This window comes from Pinus tabuliformis, chromosome 9 (genome assembly GCF_031772625.1).
Source record: "Pinus tabuliformis cultivar Carrire ecotype Pingquan chromosome 9, CPIR1, whole genome shotgun sequence".
NCBI lineage: Eukaryota > Viridiplantae > Streptophyta > Pinopsida > Pinales > Pinaceae > Pinus > Pinus tabuliformis.
In genome coordinates, this window is record NC_142307.1 from 1624781994 (window position 1) to 1624802199 (window position 20206).

The following is a 20206-nucleotide window of genomic DNA, read 5'->3' on the forward strand; positions in this document are numbered from 1 at the left end:
AAAGCGAAATCTTACCTCCGTTGCATACAGGTACAATGATTTGGCACCTCTATCCAACTCATCATATAACATGTGTATCATGGTCTTGAGTGAAACTAGACCAATGAAATAGTGGTGCATAGTGTCTGTGCTCATCTGCAAATCTGTGCTGGTGGCTATGCACATCAACTGTTCGAAGTACATGTCCAACTCCAATTGGACTTGGTTTTTTGCTTTTTCCTCGGTGAGTGTGCCAATGGATGTGATCGCATGCATGGGGACAATGACATCCATGCTCCTGAACACTCATGCATGTGAAGCCTGTAAGCTGGTGATGAGCGGTGGGAGTTCCTCATAGTTCCAGATTTGACTCTAGATGCTTTCCTTCAACTGCACTACCTTTGGCTTCATCATCTTTGGCACATACAACGGGGCTCCCTTGTACCTCATTGTCCATATATGCATGTGATCGACAACGTGTATGTCTGTCAAGATGCGTTCTCTCCTAACACAATGCTGCTACCAACCATTAATATGGACAAATGACTTATGCACAGTGACGAACCTGAAGTACAACTTCCACATGATTGTCTCAAGAGATGATACTTCATCAAGTATCACTTTCTTCAACTCTGCTCTGGCAGATGTTGTAGCTTGCTCTTCTCCCTTCTTGGCCTCTTGTAAATCCTTAGCCATGCACTTGTTCTCAGCTATCAAGAATCTCACACTTGAGTTGGTGCCTTGAACATATGGTTTTGTAGCATCGGCCAATGTAGCTAGATGTTTGCGCACATCGGACACGATCACTCGTTCTTGAAAATGCGCAGGAGATGCATGGATATCCAAAGTGGACACTTTGCACAACTGCACAAACGTGTGTTGTTACTCGTCAAAGGATATATTGTGCACATCTGCGTCCGGATTTTCCTCAAGGATTTCAGTGTCTCCTTGATCACTCGGGACTTGCTCTTCTCCCGGATTTGGTGAAGCCGGTGGAATGACCTCTTGGTCCTTGGGCATGAGGTTTGTATCCTGATCTCGCCAATAACCTTTATATGCACAGTTTCATCAATGTGTTCACACTGCACTTTCTCGTTGTTCCCGTTCCTGCTACACTTCCTTCTCCCTTTTGCGTAGCTCTTTTTCTTCCATTGCTTCACCTTCTGCAACTTCTTCTCTGCCTCCTCTAGTTTCTTCTTCTCCCTTTGTGTTTGCACAATCCTTCTATTGTGTTGTCACTTCTTTGCCTCAATTTCTAAAGTTTCTCTCAATACAAGTGGACCTGCCTTGAACTTGCATCTTTTCTCTGCCTCTGCACTGTCGACAACCTTCCTCTTGCCTTTATCATGCGCAGGTTTGCTGCCCTCTGCTATTGTTGATGTTGTTGCGCTTTGAGACACTGCTTCCTTGTGTGTTGCTAACCACTCTACAACCACTCTGACTGGTTCATTGAGCCTTGAAGAGTTATAACAGTATCTCCATGGGTCTTCCTCAGGCCAATGACATGCGCTGTGGATCTAAGGATGATACACTCTTGCATAGTGGTCTTCCACTAAGCGATGCGGGTCATATGGATTGAAACTTTTGGTATCAAAGGAAAACCTCTTGAATTCCTTTGTCTCGGCCTCAACATGCTTTAGATTCTGGATCTCATACAACCCGATCTGCAAAGGAAGAGAAGACCAAGGTGCCTTCTTCTTCCTGTGTAGTCTCGCTGACAACCCTGTCGAGATGTGGCATGCAACCTCTTGCATGACCAACTTGTCCATGGCAAACTTCGGTAACACATATGGAGCCTTCTCCGTGTTGTACATCCAGATGAAGGTGCCAAGGGGTAAGGCATACCAATCTAATATGTTAACCAATGCCTTCATCGCTTCTTGTGACATGCAAGGCAGATCCTATTCAAAGATCATCCTGTACACTGGGGTGACGAAGTGGTCTGATAGCTGTAGTATTACTCCATGGAAGCTGCACTCAGAGACCAACTTGCAATAGATGTGCACAGAGTTTTCTGAAGGTGTCTATGCCCAATCGAAGCCAGGGAACTGCTGTTGGGCACATATTGCATCAAGCATGTAGGCGGACATGAATAGATTTTCTTGCCAACCCTTGGGTGGATGCCGAGAATTTGTTACTTTCCCCTTTAGCTGGAGAGCCAACATGTCAGAGCAATTGAAAGGGTTTCCTTCGTTCTCTAGTTGATCCAACACAATCACCCAACTTTGTGGGAAGGTCTCTGTGCTCTCTTGGTCATATAAGCGACATCCGAAGATGACTAGGAACTGATAAGCCTTCCGTTGTGTCTTTGTCTTGTATACCTGGTTGGGTGTTGCCCTGAACATAGACGACACTTTCACCCAGCTCTTCAAGATGTCTCTTGAGTTTTCATTATTGCTGGGATTGGTGAAGGGTGCATCTATTGTGTTCATCGGCTGCGGCAAGTGATGCATCTCCTAAAAGTTCTCTACCTTGAACGTAGCAAGTTCTATTCCATTAACACTACTCAACACCATTGTCTTTGGATCAGTGTGCGAGACAATCTGGTGGATCATGTTCGCGCATGAAAATGCGGGATACCTGCATTGAACCCGTACAAGCCAGACTTGTGTATGTTAACATAGACTCTGTGGTCCTCTATATTCTCCTAAAAGGTGCCTAAAAATACGTCATTTCTGTCACGCCATTTGATATTATCTCCTTGTCTAAGAACAACATAGTGTCTTAGATGGGAAAGCTCATAAACACTTGCTCGACTGCATCTCCAGTTGTGCTCTCAATGGTGGCTTTTGACCCTGCTCTCTTGGAAGCCATTGTACTTGAACTGCTGAGGGACTGATGAATACCTATGATACCTAGAGATAGAGCAACACTCATGGAAATAAAACCGTCAGTTGAAAACTAAAGCAACTTGAGGACATACATGTAACACACTTGGGTGACTGACTGGAAAATTTGCGCAATTTTCTCTAGGAGAGGTTGGGAGACTGACTGCTAGCACAATTCAGACTACCAGTGAGCTGATTGACTACTGAAACTACAAAAAGCACAATCTAGCTTGGCCTGATAAGGGCTGAAATTGCGCAATGTGCAGTTTCAGTCAGCATGACTACTACCTGGGAAAATTGCACTTCGCAATCTCAGGGGCCAACTGAAGCATTGTCTCTCAGAATTGCATAAAGCACATTCTGGGAGGTCAGTGCAAGGTAAGCTCTGCACAATTCCTAGGAGCAAGGCAAGGTCTTCCATCCCAGAAATGCGTAGTGCAAGCTGGGCAAGGCAAGGTCCAGGCCAAGGCAGCTCAGACCCGTCAACAGGCGACTGAAAAAAGTAAGGAATGAATGCATGTATGAAATTGGGTGTAGACATGAGTGAATGAACATTCATGCAATCAGTGAGTGTAGGATTTAGTAAAAGGGAAAACAATGAAGTGTGTGAAGCGAGTTGTCACAACGATAACTGTCAGTGTAGAAATAGTGTCATGCATGCGATGATAAGAAATTGCAATGCAAAACTTGAAATAATGCTTCCACAAGCTAACATGCATTAAAACGACAACAAGCATTCAACAAAACCAAGCAAACAACACTTACACAAACTGAAATACAAAAAGCGATAGAAAAGCAACAAAAGACATGAAAAGCGGACCTACCTGGAAAAAGTTGTGATAAGTGTGTCGAATGTTCTTAGATGCATTGGGGATGCTAGAGCTCCAAGATCGAAGTGAAGAATGAGATCTGAAGCGTCGAATAAATATTTTTGACAAGATCAAGGCTTATGATGCAGATGCCACAAATCTAGGAAAAAAAACACTTGGTAGGAGGTTTTTAGAATGACTTTTGCGTGTAACCCCTAGGTGCTAAAAATAGATCCTTAAAATCTAGGGATGCTTTTTTGCTTTTTGTTTTCAAGAAAAGGTTCCCATGCATGCAAGGCAATATTGCACAGTCTTAGAGGGAACCACTCAACCTGTGAGTATATGCAACTGATAACAAGCCTTGGGATGACTTCTGCGCAGTCTCTGGGGCTGAGTGACTCTGGCTTCCCCTCAAGAACTGCGCAATTTCTGCACTGAAGCCAAGGCTGTCAGCCAGAACTGCGAAAATTTTGAGAGAAAGCCCGGTGATGGGTTGCTCTGCGCAATTTTCTTTGGGAAGGTGCCTGCATGCTCTGCATAATTTTGGAGAGCAGCTGGCTGCCAGGATGCACTGTGCAATTCTGGAGAGCAAGGCTGGTTTCCCTCCAGTTTTGCACAATTCTCCAAGTCAGCACAAGAGCCGGTTGAAGACCAAGTCACGGGAAGTCAACTTGTAGGTGAAAAGCAAACAAGTTAGCGAACACAAGCTGATAAGCCAAAGAAACTCAACTGAAAGCATAAGTACATGGGCAGTGAAAGACATGTTGCTAAGGATGGTTGGTAGGGAGGCTCCAAAATGAAGCTAAGGAAAAATTTTGGAGGATGGTTGTAGTTGCTACAACACACTAGCTATCAAACTTTGGTTCACACTGATCATGAAACCATTAAGTACTTAATGAATAAACCTGATTTCAATGTTAGGATAATTAGATGGTTCGTATTATTGTAGTTATTTGATTTGACTATTGTTGATAAACTGGGGAAAGAGAATGTGGTTGCATATTTCTTGTTAAGATTAACCTTGCCTATAGGAAAGGAAGAAATGATAGATGATCGACTCCCAAATGAAAATTTCTTTGCCATCTCAATGGTTTCTCCTTGGTTTTCTGATATAGACAACTATTTGGTCACTAGGAGGTTCCCTCCTAACCTATCCTCCAGGGAGAAAAGCAACACTATTAGGTAAAGTGCCCCATTCACTTGGATTGGGGGAAATATTTTCATATTGGGGCTAGATCAGATCCTGAGAAGATGTGTGAGGGAATAAGAGGTCTTTGACATCCTCTCAGCATGCCATGATGGACCTTGTGGGGCCACTTTGCTGCTAAGAGGACAACTTTCAAAGTTCTACAATCAGGTTATTATTGGTCTACTTTACATCAGGATGCAAGGAGGCACACCACCATGTGTGATCAATGTCAAAGAATGGGTAAGCCAAAGCACAAGGATGAAATTCCCTTACGACCTCAAGTGATTCTAGAACCATTCAAAAAGTGGAGCATGGATTACATTGTAGCTATTGATCCTCCACCAGGACAAAATAGGTATATCATTGTATGTGCTAATTACTTGACCAGATCGGCTGAAACAAAAGTAGTAAAGACAACAATTGAGTAGAAGGTGACTAAATTTATGAGGGAGAACATATTATACAAATTGGGTTTTCCAAGGAAAATAGTCATTGATCAAGGAGCATAATTTACATCAAGTTTGATAGAAGAAATTATGAAGCAACACCACATCGATCACAAGACATATACTTCCTATCATCCTAAAGAAAATGGGCAGGTGGAAATCACCAACAGAGTATTGGAGAAAATTCTTACCAAGGTTGTTAGCATCAACAGAAAAGGTTGGGCAGACATAATTGTGGAAGCTGCTTGGTCCTACAACACCACTTGGAAGACCACCACTGGGTTCACTCCATTTGAGTTGGTCTATGAGAAGAAGGCCCTGTTGTCTATTGAATTTGAGCACAACACCTTGCGGATGGCAACTGAGTTAGACTTGGATCTCACTACAACACAACATGAAATGCTGCTCCAACTCAATTCTCTAGATGAATTTATAATGCGAGCTCTCTTACACACTGAGGTAATCCAACTACAAAGGAATATTTGGCATGATAAGAACATTAGGGAAATGAATTTTGAAGAATGAGATTGGGCCCTTATGTAGGATTCCAGATTCAAGGATTTCAAGGGGAAGTTAATGAAAAGATGGGTGGGTCCCTATCTAGTATAGAAGTGTCATGAGAATGGGTTTGTCCAAATCAAAACAATTGATGAGGAAGGGATTCCCTTACTTGTCAATGGTCATAGGTTGAAGTTATACAAGAAACCTTTGTCCAAGGAAGAATTTTTCAGTTTAGTTAGCAGAGAGTTAAATGTGATTGGGAGGCTCATAGCCCTCAATCCACCAAATTTATAAAAAAAAAAGGAAAAATAATAAGAGGGCCTAGATGAAAACCTCCATGAGGCATCTGAGGCCAACTCCTAAGTTGAAAACCTCTCTAAGGCAGGCCAGGAGCAAAAAAGAAAAAAAAAGAAAAATAAAATATCCCCATGTGAAAACCTCCTCTGAGGTGCCTAGGGTAAGCATGTAGGATGAAAACCTTTATAGAGGGAACCTTCTTGTATAAAAAAAAGGAGAAGAAAAAACAAAAGAGAAAAAGATAAATACAAGGAAGGAGTTCTTACACCATTTCTGCTAACATTTTCTTTTTGCAGGACTCTAAACAATGAAAAAATCATGGTTACAGAACAAAATATACAAGTGTATTCCTCCATTCTTCCACCTATATATTTCATTTCGACACTCTCCACTCACATACCCACCTCTCTCCATCATCCAATCAATAAAATACTCCAATTTTTCCTCGTTGCTGTGATGCTATAGGAGGAACCTGTAACGCTACAAGAGGTCTTATAATGCTATAGGAGGGGCATATAAGGCTACAAGAGGAGGATCTAATGGGAATAAGAAACCAGAAGGCCATGCTATCTATAGGAAATGATAAGAGGGGCCCTCCAATGCCAACCCCATCACCCATCCACTCCATCTAGAAAAAAAATAGCTAAAATTTTTCCCTTTGTTATGCATCTAAAAAAACATAGAAAATCCCTATTTTCTATTCTTCTATCACCTACACCACTTCCGCATGATCCTAATCCTGTTCTCATGATTTTCATCAGTTTCCCTCAACTTGGAATGAAAAATTAAGACTTGAAGGGAGGATTAAATGACTACTACAGGAAGGAGACTCCTCCTATAGCAGACTGCACAGTCACAACATAAATCTCTATTTTTTTCACCCATAGAGAGCATCATGGAGCCATTTCTACAACAGAGAGGAGGCACATCATCCTTAGGAAGAAAACCATCTACTCCACCAACAAAAACTTGGACACAGGGAAGGCACTTGCACACACAACAAGGTTATTAGTCAAAATATCATCAAGTTATGAAGGCTTGAACAAAAACAATCCAAGGAAATCAACTCCCTCAAGATCATGATGTTATGAGGCCCAACTCCAGCATGCAACCATCTCCAACAATTTGATCCACAAGTAGGCTCAGGTATGACAACCCTCACCTCTTCCCTATGCATAAAATGATAAAATGTGTTAATGGTCGAGAAATGAGTTTTAATAGGTTGGAGGTGGCTAGTGAACTTGGCCACCCTCAAGTAGTTAACTAAAGTTCATATTAAGTCACCAATGAAACGTGGAGATGTCAAATCAAATGGGGTGGTGATTACGAGGGGTGAGGTGATAATCACGAGGAGGGTGGTAATGAACGGTTCAAAAAAGGAAGCTCATGTATGTGCCATGTCACCAAAGCGCTTTGAGCCTTTACCACAAAGGGATTTTTTTTTTTAACAAGATCGGATAGTGGATATATTACCAAAATTTGGGGTGGAGCAAGCTCCTATTACAATCGACTATAGCATAGATGGAAACTAAGCATTGAGAATGCGCTGGGAACGCAATCCATTCTATTGTGATTGTATTAAAAAATTCATATATTTCTATGGGTATTCTAGAGTACTGCCTAACATATTGACCTACTAGTAAAGAAAATTTACATAACATTGATTTTCTTATAATTTTTCATGGTTTGTAGACTGACTGCTCCTGAGAGGGCTGTTTCTTCTTGTCATAGTGAATAGAGTTCTCGCCTTCTTGGCTCACGATGGTGGTTTTGAAGTATGCCACTGTCTCCTCTAAATGCTTGCTTTTACTTTTAAGAGCCATGATCTCTTCTTTATGAATTTCCATGTTCCTCTTCTGATAGCTATATTCCATTCTCATTTCAGACCTGATATCTTTCAACGATTCTTGGAGTCTACTAATCATAAATTTGTTCGCTTTGCATGTTGGACATGCATCATTCCTTGCTGCCTTTTCTATGGGGTTGAATTCCATTTGATTTGCTTCCTTCTTTTTCCTCTTGAACTACTTGTTGTTCCTTGTGTTGTTGTGCTTCCTGTACCTTGTGTTGCCTGAGTTGGTCCTTCTTCTGCTGTAGCTGCCTTCTAATCTTTTGCAGTGAAGGTCTTTGCTGCTTGCTGGAGAGAATGTAACTTGGCGATCCTAGGGAGATGGAATACAAACAGGGAGGGGTGGCACTGAGAGAGTGGGAGTAGACAAAGGGCGCAGGTATTTTCTAGTGGAGTAGTGAGCGAGATGAGAGGGATGACTGTAATTTTGCACTGCGACTGGCCTAGAACTGGCTGAGAACGTATTTGGAGTGTGGACGATATGGAAAACAGGAGAGCGAGAATGGAGCAAGAGGGCTGGGATTTTATGTTGATAGGTGATACCAGTGCACTAAAGAGGAGTCGAAAGGGAACTTAGTGAGGGCGAAAATGCTTGGAGCAGGGCAGAGGCGGTGAGGGGCGAATGAAGCATGCGAGTATGCCTGGGATTGGAGCTGCGAGAGATAATGCATTTCCAGATGTGATTAAAAAGGCTGAGAGTTATCCGGTACCTGTCCCTGATGAGATGGATTGTTGCGGATTTCATGTGTGCTTGATCACAATCGTCCTTGCTGCCAGAACGCTTGATGTTTTTTGATTTCCTTTGATTTTTCCTCTGGAGTCTCGTGACCATCTGATTGTTTTTGCAGTGATATTTTTTTTGTTGAAATCTTGTTGTCTTTTTGATTATTTGTTTTGGGAATGCTCACTGTTTCTTATTTTTGAAAATATTCATGATTCTTATCCTATGGATGGACTTATGGAACAAAGGTGTAATATTCCTCTTTGTTTTCCCGGGTGCTCCCTTAAGCTCTTTTAACTGCTTGGTTAGCATAATGATCTACCTGTTGATTGTGAGTTCTCAGTATATGTCTAAAAATCACATCTCCCGAGCCTTCTAAATTCTTCCTGATTCTCCTGTATACTCTGTTAATGAATTCATTGCTGGGATTTTTGTCTCGAGCCATTGCCTCTATTATTATGGCTGAGTCTCCTATTATAATGGGGTCTTGTATCAATCTTTTTTTGATTATTATTGTTCCCATTAACAGACTATAAGCTTTAGCCTTATTGTTTGAAACTTCTCCAAGTCCCCATTCATAAGTAACAATTTATTTCCCATCCGGATTGAGGATGATTCCCCCTGCCCCTACTTTCCCAGGGTTATGTTTTGAAGCCCCATCAAAGTAAAGACAATGTCTTTTTTGATTTTTTTTCCATGTTGTGAATTCTTCTTCACTCAGTCTCATTTTCCAGCTATATTCTGAAGGTTTTTTCTTTTGTCCTTTTTGACCATTGTTATTTATTATGGCTTTGTTGAGCCAGTCTTTCTCTTCTTGTTGAAGAATGTTGTAGTCTGTTGTTGCTGTTCCTTTAACATTTAGGATTTTAGAAGTTAAACCCCATGTTTTTGAAAGAATTTTCCCTATTCTTGGGGTCTAGCTTTTGAAAATGCTTTTGTTTCTCATCAACCAAATTTGCCAACAAAGAACTGCTGGAATGCATTTCCAGATCCTCTGTATCATCACTTTCTTCTTTGTTGTATACGGGTAGGCCTTCTCCCAGACTTGGAGAAATTCCGGCAAAGGCTTTGCGAAATTTAGATTGATTTCAAGAGGAATTATGAGCTGTTGCCAACACTCTTTGGCTAGAATGCAATCCTGAAATAAATGTTGTATGGTTTCTTCTGCCTGCAAGCAGATTGGACATCTAGAAAGACCTTGGAAGAATTTTTTTTTTTTTAAGTTTTCACTAGTTAAGATCTTTCCTTTTAAGAGTGTCCAGGTGAAGATTTTGATCTTAGGCAGAATTTCAGATTTCCTGTCTGTCTTCCAGAGACCCCAATCTTGTTGGTTTGGTTGATCTTGTAAAATTTTGCACCTAGTCTTGATTGTGTATCTTTCTCCACTTGGGTCCCAAAGGAAGTCATCTTATTCATCATAGCTTATGTGTGCTTCCCATTTAAGAAGCTACCTTAGTTTGACCCATTGCACTTTTAGATTTGCAGGGATTATTAAGTTTTACCATTTTTGCCAATCTCTTTGATTCCAAAGAGATATTGAGTGTAGTGTATTAAGGCCTTTTCCTCTCATCCATTTTTGACTCTAAATTGATATGGATCACAGAAGCCTGAACTCTATTTTTAAAGGTTCTTCCCCCATAATTCTATCATCCCAAATCAAAATTGTTTTTCGTTTCCTGGGATTTTAGAAATATGATTTCTCATTAAAGGGATTGTCTTTTTTACGAGCTTCCAGACTTGAGTACACTGTCTTGATGGGATATTTCCTTTCAGTAGACTTCTCCTAGAGCTGTCCAAGTATTTTGAGGTGAGAGTTTTTTTATACCAGCTCTCTTTTCCTATGATCAGTCTCCATATTATTTTCATTCGCAAGGCAGCATTCATGAGACCAGGTAGTAGTATTGATAAGACTCCTTGTTCATATGGTAGTACTACTTGTTCCCACCTGACCAAACTGAATTTTTTGTTTTCTTGCTTCCCTCCCTGCCATAGAAAGCCTCTCAGGATTAACTCCATTTGTTTATGAGCACTTGCTGGAGCCAAGATTATTGCATATTGGTAGATTAGGAGTGTTTCCATAAGTGATTTTATTAATATCACCCTCCCTGCCATATTTAGCCACATCATTCCCCAGCTTTGGATTTTGTTTTTCATTTTTTCAATCTGCTTGGTCCATAGTTCTGCCTTCATGTTTTATTTAGAGATGGGGAGTCCCAAATAAAATAAATGAGTCCATTTTTCTTGTATGGGGATGTCTAGGATTTGTGAAATCCTTTGCATGGTTCTAGGAGACGTGTTCTAGCCATATATTCGGCATTTTGTGTTGTTTAAGAGCCCACCTGAAACCTGTAGGAAATCATCAAGTATTATTTTGAATCTTCTTGCAATTATTGTAGAGGCCCCTCCCAATAATAGAGTGTCATATGCAAACAAGGAGTGGTTTATGGTCTTTACTCCTCTTTCTATTTGAAACGCAGTAATATTTCTTTCTTTTCTTTGTTTTTCCAATGCTCTACTTAAAGTTTCCACCATTATAATATATAGGAAGGTGGAGAGTGGAAATCCTTGTCTGAGGCCTCTTGTACTTTGGAAGAAAATTCACCGTGCCTTCCATTTATGAGAGGAGCAATCCATGGAGTTGTGATGCAAACTTGAATGAGCTCTATTATTTCTTTCAAGAATCCAAATTTTTTGAGAACTGCCAATAGATATGGGAGGTTGACCCTGTCAAATGTGTTTGCCATATCCAATTTGATAACGATTCCTTTTTCTTTTCTTTGCATGCTGGAATGTACGACTTCCTGTACAATAATTACATTATCTATGATTTTCCTGCTGGGCACAAAACCTCCTTGGTTTTCAGATATTATTGTTGGAAGAACTTCTTTGATTCTATTTGCAATTATTTTTGTGATGATCTTGTAGGAGGAATTGCAAAGGGAAATGGGACGAAATCTATTGAAAGTGGAGGGGTTGGATTCTTTTGGGACTAATGCAAGATAGGAGGATTTTGTGTTGCTTCCATTTTTTTGTTTTGAAGATGTTCTTCACCATTCTTAAGAAATCCTTTCTTATTATGTTCGAATGAAGTTTGTAAAAAGCTATAGTAAAACCATCTGGCCCTGGGGCTTTGTTTGGATGTAGGCTCCATATGGCCGCCACTACCTCTTCTTCTATTATCTCTTTGCATATTTCTGAGTTTTGCTCTTATTTTATTTTATTTTTTGTATGCTGAAGGAATCTTTCATACTCAACTATATCTTCGCTAGCTGAAACTAGATTTTTAAAATGCTTGTGGGCTACATTTTTAAAATCCATTGCACCTTTGACCTCTTGTTCGTCAACTTGAATTTTTTCTATCTGATTTCTTGCTCTTCTTATTTTAATGGTATTGCGAAAGAAGGTTGTATTTTTATCCCCTGCATTGAGCCAAAGGCTTCTGGATTTCAGTTTGGCCTCTTCTTCCTCTTCCTTGTTTTCCTTGTATATTTCCCAAAAAATCTCCTTCTCTCTTAAATAATCCTGCTTGTCTTCTTATTCTTCTTCTTCTTCTTCTTTTTTTTTTTTTAGTTAGTATGCTGTCCATTTTATTTTGCAACTCTCTTTTCCTTTCTTTTTTTTGATTTCATTTGCTCTTGCCCATTCCTTAAGCTTGGCTCTTAAATTTTTTAATTTTGTTTCCCAAATATATTGGGGTGATCCTGAGATTCTTGGTGCCCATGCTTCCTTGATTAGCTTGCTGAATTCTGTATTGCTGTCCCATATTGGGCTGTATCTAAATGGAAGGGGTCCTTGGTTTTCCATTTTTCCCATCATTATTGCCATCAACTTGTGATCGGATGACGTGGTGTGAAGGATTTTTGATTTAATTGAGCTATAAACAACTGCTATATTTTCTTCAATCAAAATTCTATCAAGCCTTTCTTTAATATTATCTTTGCCCACTCTTTTGTTGCTCCAAGTATATTTTCCATTGTTTGGGGGCATATCTATTAAGTTGTATTGCTCCATTATTGCTTCCAAAGCGTCCCTGGATGGGTCTGTGTGATATGTCCCTCCAAAATTCTCTTCTATACTTCTCACCAAATTTAAATCCCCTCCAAGGATGATTTCCCTAGTTTGTATTTCATTTAATGCTTCCTTTATGGTGTTCTAGCATTGCTCTTTTTCCTTGTAATGATTGGGAGCATATATATTTATGAAATTGTACTTCTCTTTTGTGCTTGTTTGCTTTAGATCTGTTTGTATACAGTGCTGATCCTTCTTTTGTTGTATCATTTCCTAGTGTCCTTTTTCCCATATTGTGCAGATTCTGCCTGAAGCTCCTATAGCTTGTATTGCTTCCCCTTCATAATTTTTGATTTTTTGATTTTGATTTTTTGAGTTTCTTGGCTATTTGTTTTGGTCTCGTGAATTATAAGAATTTCTAGATTTTCTTTTGCCAGAATGTCTCTTGTGGCATTTTCTTTAAAGGATGATCCCAATCCTCGACAATTCCAGTAGACCACTATCATTATTTATTTTTTGGGTGGTGCAAGGGACCTTTCCCTCTTTGTTGGCTTTTATCATTGTTTCCTGAGCTTCTTCCCAAAAAGGAGTCCATTGGTTGTTGCGTACCTAGTGCCATTTCCTTTGCTGTAGCTTCATCCCTCAGCTCTTTGTTTGACTTCCTTCCTGCTTTTTTTTGATGTTCCGTAGTTTGAAGAGTTTCCTTTGACTGATTTCTTGTTAGAATTCTGTCAACTGAAGGAGGGGGTGGAGATTGGGTGTTTGAGAGTGGAGGGGATGCTGGGGGGTTGAGAGTATGGGGGGGATATCTAGGGGATGAGGGGGTTGAGGGGTCCAATGGCCCAAAAGGATTTAGGCTAATTAGAGCAGTGGTGTTGTCTGCTTTTGGAGATGGAGGGAGGAGGTCAGATGAGGCGAGGGGCTACGATGAAGAGTGAGGGGGTTTTTTATTGGATGTCTTCTTCCTTTTAGTCTGCTCCCATTTATTCTCTGAGTCTTCTGCATTTTCATTTTCATTTTTTTGTTTTTACATCTATTAGAAAAATGACTGTATTTGTGACATACCTTACATTTAAAAGGGATTTTCTCATAATCTAGCCGTTGAATGTGCATCCATTGATCCACTTTGATTTTGATCGCCTCCGGAAGCCCTTTCCCTAGATCCACTTCTACATAGATTCTGGCACATGCATGCATATTTTTCTTTGGTTCTCACCTGTTTATGTATTTCCCTACTGCATTTCCTATAACTTTAATTGAATCATCTCCCCAGTAGTGAAGCTGAAGGTGCGACAGCCTGACCCAGACTGGGACATCACATCCATTTCTGGATCAAAGTCTGGTGTCCATCTGTTCAGATACAATCCTCTTGTATCCATGAAGTATGGGCCATTCCTAAATATCAGATCGCAATCCTCCTTGGTTTCAAAGTGGAAGGTGTAGTATCTTCTTCCACAGAACCTGATTGATATTTTCCAATTTATTGACACAGTCCAGTTCCTTTCAACCCATTTCTGGACTGTCTTGGTTAAGGGCCATAATCCAGTAAACTTCCCAACTAATCCATGCTCATCTAGGGATAGAGCTGCTCTACGAGGGAGAGCAGGGGGAAGGGAGATTTCAGGGATGTCTTCTAATCTTTTAACAAACTTGGTTATTGACGGTCGATTTTTGGCTGGACCCATTGCAAAGATGAGAGAGGCGAATGCTTTGGCCGTTCTTCAGTTTCCTGTTGGTAATATGGGAGGGGATCTCCGTCCTCTGGAGGATCCATCAGTCCAAGGCCTCAGCAACAGGAGGCCGCTAAGGAATAGCTGTGTGTTTCGATCTTCTGGCCAGGGCTGCGTAGTTCAGTGCTCAACAACAGTAGTGTAATCAATAATGCAAATCAAAGGGAATATTATGTACTGAGATTGACTCCATTTTCTCCATCACTCATTTTAAAAAACAAGTTAGAGGAAGGTCGAGCTATTGCTATCACACTACCTAGGATGCCACTGAGCTGTTTCGAACCCTGTTTGCAGGTGCTACAGGAGGAAGCATAAGAGGCTATGAATTACTACAGGAGGGCTGAGAAGGAGCCACAAGAGGGAATTTTAGGGTGAAAGAGAGTGAAAGTGACCTAAAATTGTCTTTAACCCTCATGCACATATAGAGCTATGTTGAAAAGGAGTACGCGACTTCCTCCCTCCTTTACTTCCATACAATTACATGAGAAATTCTGCTTGAAGTTGGTAACATGTAATAAACAATTGAGAAATTGGTCTTTTGGAAATTTTTATGTGTAAAGGAAATATAGGAGTGGAGAAAAATATTTTGTTTTGATATAAATTCTAACATCCTACTCTCTCACTGATAAAAATGAGGTTTAGCCTTGTTTCTACCATTGAGATTTCTTTGAAGAAAATTTAATTTCACACCTAAGTAACACCAAGAACGGGAAATAGAAGAAATGGGGGGAGGATTTAATAGAAGAGAACCCAAAGACACCAAGAGAATTCACCAACACCCTCCTGTAGTGAACATTTTTAGAAGGCATCAATGGTTGGGTTTCTTTGAACTGTTAAAAGGGTATGATGATGATACCCCTCATGAATTCACCATGGCACTGCATCCTTAAGGGTAAGATAGTTCCATTACTGTTGTTAGGGGATTGGACATCTCCTAAATCCTGAAAACATATGTAGAGTGACCAACTTACCCTTAGGGGTTCGATGGAGAAAGGAGGAGAAGGCAATAAGTGTTACAACTAGGAATAACTTCTTCATTTAGAGAGAGAATCCCATAGAAGATAAGAATGGAGTAAGAAGAGAAAGTCTACCTTACCCCTGGGATGAGGTAGATTATAACATCCTCAAATATATATCATTTTAATTGAGATTGAGTGTGGTATATGCCTATAATTTTAGGTTACTTCATGAGTTAAGATTCAAAGAAAAATTGCCTCTCCCTCAAAAACTTAGTGCTCCCCATTTCTTCCTGCACTTAATTTTTGAAATGAGCTAGAAGGCGAGGGAAGGAAATAATCAACACATATCCCACCATGGCCTTATCAAGTTAATTGTGATAGATTCTTTGAGCCACTTAAGGAACCCTATCCTCTGGACTGACTTTATGGACATGGATAGGGGGGTCTTTATTGAAACACAAGGCATCACCCCTGGAGAAACACCAACCTCTAGTACTAGAGGTAGGGGAGGAAAAACATAAGAAGAAGAGGCAGGAAAAATAGAGGAATAAGAAGCAACATGAACAGAGGAAGAAGAATAATAACTTAAGGAAGAGGAATAAGAGAAATAAGTAGAAGAAAATAAAGTCTTGAGAAGACTTCTAAAGCCAAGGGAAAATATAAGCAAGGACATCAAACACGTATTTCTCCAAGGAATACAAAGCAAGAAGTGGCTGCCACATTGGCCACATTGAGCACACCTATCAAGACCAAAAGGAGGCACCGAAGCAAGGTCCACTATATTAAAAACAAGGAAGAGCACTAGGACCAGGAAGGGGAAACCAAAACCTCCTTTAGAGGTCCCAATCATTATTGAGGAGTCACCCAGTAAAAAGGAAGACATGGGGACCAGTGAAGGAAAAATTGAGAAGATCACTTGTCCTAAGGGAAAAACCAAATGACCTGTGACATATGAGAGAATTCCAACCACTAGGGAAGTGACCTTCAATAAATCTAAGACAAAAACTGCCCTTGAGCAAGAAGAAAACGAGGAGCTACAGGAGAAACATGGGCTGCTATAGGAGAAACATCAGATGCTATAGAAGCAGAAAAAGGAGCTACAGGAAGGAGCAACCACCGCAAAATAAAATGAAAAAGGCCTCAAATATATTCAAGAGCATGATCCACAACCCAGTCTAGAATCCTACTACAAGTTTTTTGAAGGAGGTAGGATTATGCCCCAGAAGTTTTCCATCCCACTCTTCTTTGTATTAGAAAAATAAAAAGGAAGAAAACATACATGGATGAAAATTTCCAAATCTAGAAATGTATAAGATGTGGGCCTAATGGAGGAAAATATCAATAAATGGGCAAGGAATTAAGTGACCTAAAACTGTTGGAGTCAACCATGAGGGAGCAGCTATAGGCTGAAAATACAAGACTGAAAGAATAACTACAAGAAAAGGAAACACAACTTGCCACTATGGAAAGTCTATCTATGGAGGCCATACAATGCAGGAAACCATCCAAATCATATGATCTTTTCATCAAGGAGCAATAACTGCAATTTCAAATTAAGACACTAGCACAATATGGGTCTTTTCCTTTCCAAGACTACAAGAAATTCATTGAGTTTTGCAAAAAGGTAAGTATGGAGGAGAGGGAAAAACTAGCTGAGTTTTATATGCATAATCTGATCCTAATAGATATGAATTTTTGGGACCCAAATTCAAGATTGGGAGACATGAAACTCATGGCATTAGAATCTTGGTTAACACATGAGGAGATAAGGGCTGAAGAGGTAAATAAGGTGATGACAAAGGAAGAGAAAGAGCCCTTATACATCATAGCATAATTGGTAATCCCTGCAGCTATCATCAACAATCACAACCTCATCTCCTCTGATTCTAATTTAGCACCTAAGTACATAGCAAACCAAGAGAAATCATTTCTACATTTTGAGGACAATTTTAGGATGTTAGGAATAGAAAGTCTACAAGCTTTCCAGAGAAGGTGGCATGCATTACCCCACAATCTGTAAATCAGAGAGTATCACTCTCCTGAAAGGCTAAGGAATGCCTTGGAAAGAACTCTGTTGTACAAAAGAATCACGCAAAGACTAAAAAGCAAATGGATAGGACTCAAAATCAGCCCACCTTTGCTGTTGGGATTACAAGAAGAAAGAAACCAGCTAGAGGAACAAAAGGCATGGACAGAGATAGAGACAAATGCAGGTTTTTATCCACAGGAGGGTACACCATATGAGGTTCCTTGGGATGTCAGAGAGGCCACCAGGGCCATTAATGATATTCATATGGATAACTAAGTTGCTGAATGGATGAGCAACACCTTTAGCAAGGGGTGATGATGGGTCCCATTAATAGGTATATTTTGAGGTTCATTATGCTATCCACCAGCCCTTAGAATTGTCCTTTTCTCACATTAATTCACATTATCAGTCATAATATGATTAACAAGAATAGTACAATGTTTTTGTCATAGTATGTGGCCTAATGTGATTAAATTGTAGAAAAAGAAGAATTTTTGAGGCATTTACTATGTAGGGGCTTGATGGAGACAATCGAGAGAGAATCTAGGGAGGCTTGTCCACCTACTTAAATCTCTAACTCGGCTTGAGATCACCAAATCCTCACTCACAATCTCAAATTCACTTACATCCGAGTAAATGCAAGTGCAAGTGAAGTTCAAGGAGGACTAGATCCACAATTTTTGAGCTATTGGAGGGAATCACTCCTATTTTCAAGGGAGCTTCTATCAACTACATTTTTGTATAAATAAACCAGATGAAAGGTTCATTAGGATTCAAATTTTTTATTAAGCTAGGAGTAGTTATTGAGCCTAGGGCCTGACCTTGATTTTTTTAACTTTTATGTGATGTATGAGACTACTATTTTTTGCTAATGAGAAGTTTGTTATTGAGATGCACCTGATCTAGTTCTAGAGGGATGAAACCCTTGGGTTTGGGCCCAACCTAGAGGCTTAAATCCCTCTTATTTATTTATTTATTTATTTTTCTTGTTTCCAAGAATTTGATGTCTTTCTTTTGTTGCAGTTGATGTTAATCTATAAAAACTTATAATTGCAGGATTCCCTATCACCTCTCTTGTGGGAAGAGTGATTGGAAGAAGTTACAATATTAATCCAAAAAAATTTGTTTATGATTTCTTGGAAATAGATAAATGTTAATTATCCTTTTGCATGATTACTTTCTGCAACTTAGGAGTTATTTTAGTGATCCGAGTAGTGTTGTGAAGTAGAATAGATGTTAGTCAAATTCAACTCATCTTTTTCATGACAATTTATCTCACTATGTTATTGATCATTTTATGAATGAACTTAGCCAGTTGTAGGGTTATGTTGATTTGCAGGGGTGGGAGCATATTTTCATCTCCACTTGGACTTCTCCATCTTCTCCCTTTACCCTTCACATTGCTCTCAAACTCTGTTTCCATAGTCACTATGTTTAGGCAATTAAGGGCACCATGGGCATCCACCTTGGTGCAAGATAGACCTTTGAGAGGTCCTTAGGTTGGCTAGGAGGCTTCCCAAATATTCATTCACTCCCTCCTACCTTCATCCATCTTATCCTACCCTAAAAATTCTACATCCACCCTCAAAAGGCTCCCAGAACCCCACCTGTAGCAATACAAGGCCTCTTGTAGCAATACAAGACCTCTTCTAGCAGCACCTGCAACACCATTTTCCTCCCCCTGTTTTTCTCCCCACTTCAACCTTATCTTGGTTAACATGCATAATGACCAACAATTTGTGATTTGATGATCTAGAGAAGCTCTTAGACCACTCCAACCTCCTCTTTTCATCACTACATAATAGAGTAGGATTACTGTTTTTATTTCACATGCATGTTACAAGTTAGATTTCTGATTCTCAAGAAAATGTAAAAGTAGATCAATGATACATGCAATAAGGTTAGTGATTTTATGAAATGTGAAAAATAGAGTAGCTTCACTTCTGCAAGTAGACTAGCCCTTCTTCTCTCATGTAATGTTAATTAGCATCTACAAGTTGAATGAATGAAATTTCCAATTTCATAGTTAAAATCAGTTTCATTAGGAGTTTTCACTATAGTTAAGTTGGAGTTTTCATTATAATAGATGACCCACCTTCATTATGACCAGGCTAGATGAAATAAATCACTGACCATAACATGCATGAAAGGAATATAAAGTTAGATATATATGGAACATGATAGGCATATTGGTTGGTAATATGAAAAATAAGAGACAAATTTTCTCCTAAGGATCACCCACATGGGTGGGTAACATTTGGTTCCAAGTTAGGGACATGTGCTCACCTTAGAGCAAATAATCCATGTGCTCAAATGAGGAGTGCATGAGAATCCCGACAATCCCTGGTGCCCACAGACTTATTACCCATATCAATGTAAAGAAACTATCAACAATAAAAGGGGTAGATTTCTAATTGTCACTTTGGATATGTGAAGGTTGAAATTTCAATTAAAGTATGAAAAATTCATGAAATACTAAGTATGCAAGAAAAATAAGCATGAATAAAAGAAAATAAGCATGCAAAATAAAAAATTCAAGGCGCAAAATCCTATCTAATCTAAGTTACTAACATGTTACAAGAAAGGCATAAGTATAGTCAAATAACCAACGAAGCCAAAGTAAAATCTTACTAAAATCGAAGATTCTACCCTTATGCTTGGTCATGAAATAAAACAAAGAAATATCTAGCATGAAATGATCATAATATGGAATCAACATCTCACAACGTTCAAGGATAAGATGAAATCTATAAAGGTGGTTTGTGGTAGGTTTAAAATAAAACAATAATGGCTCACCCTTGCTACCGGAAAGGTTCGCACAATGTATACCTAACATCTCATGAAGGTGACTAGTATGAATT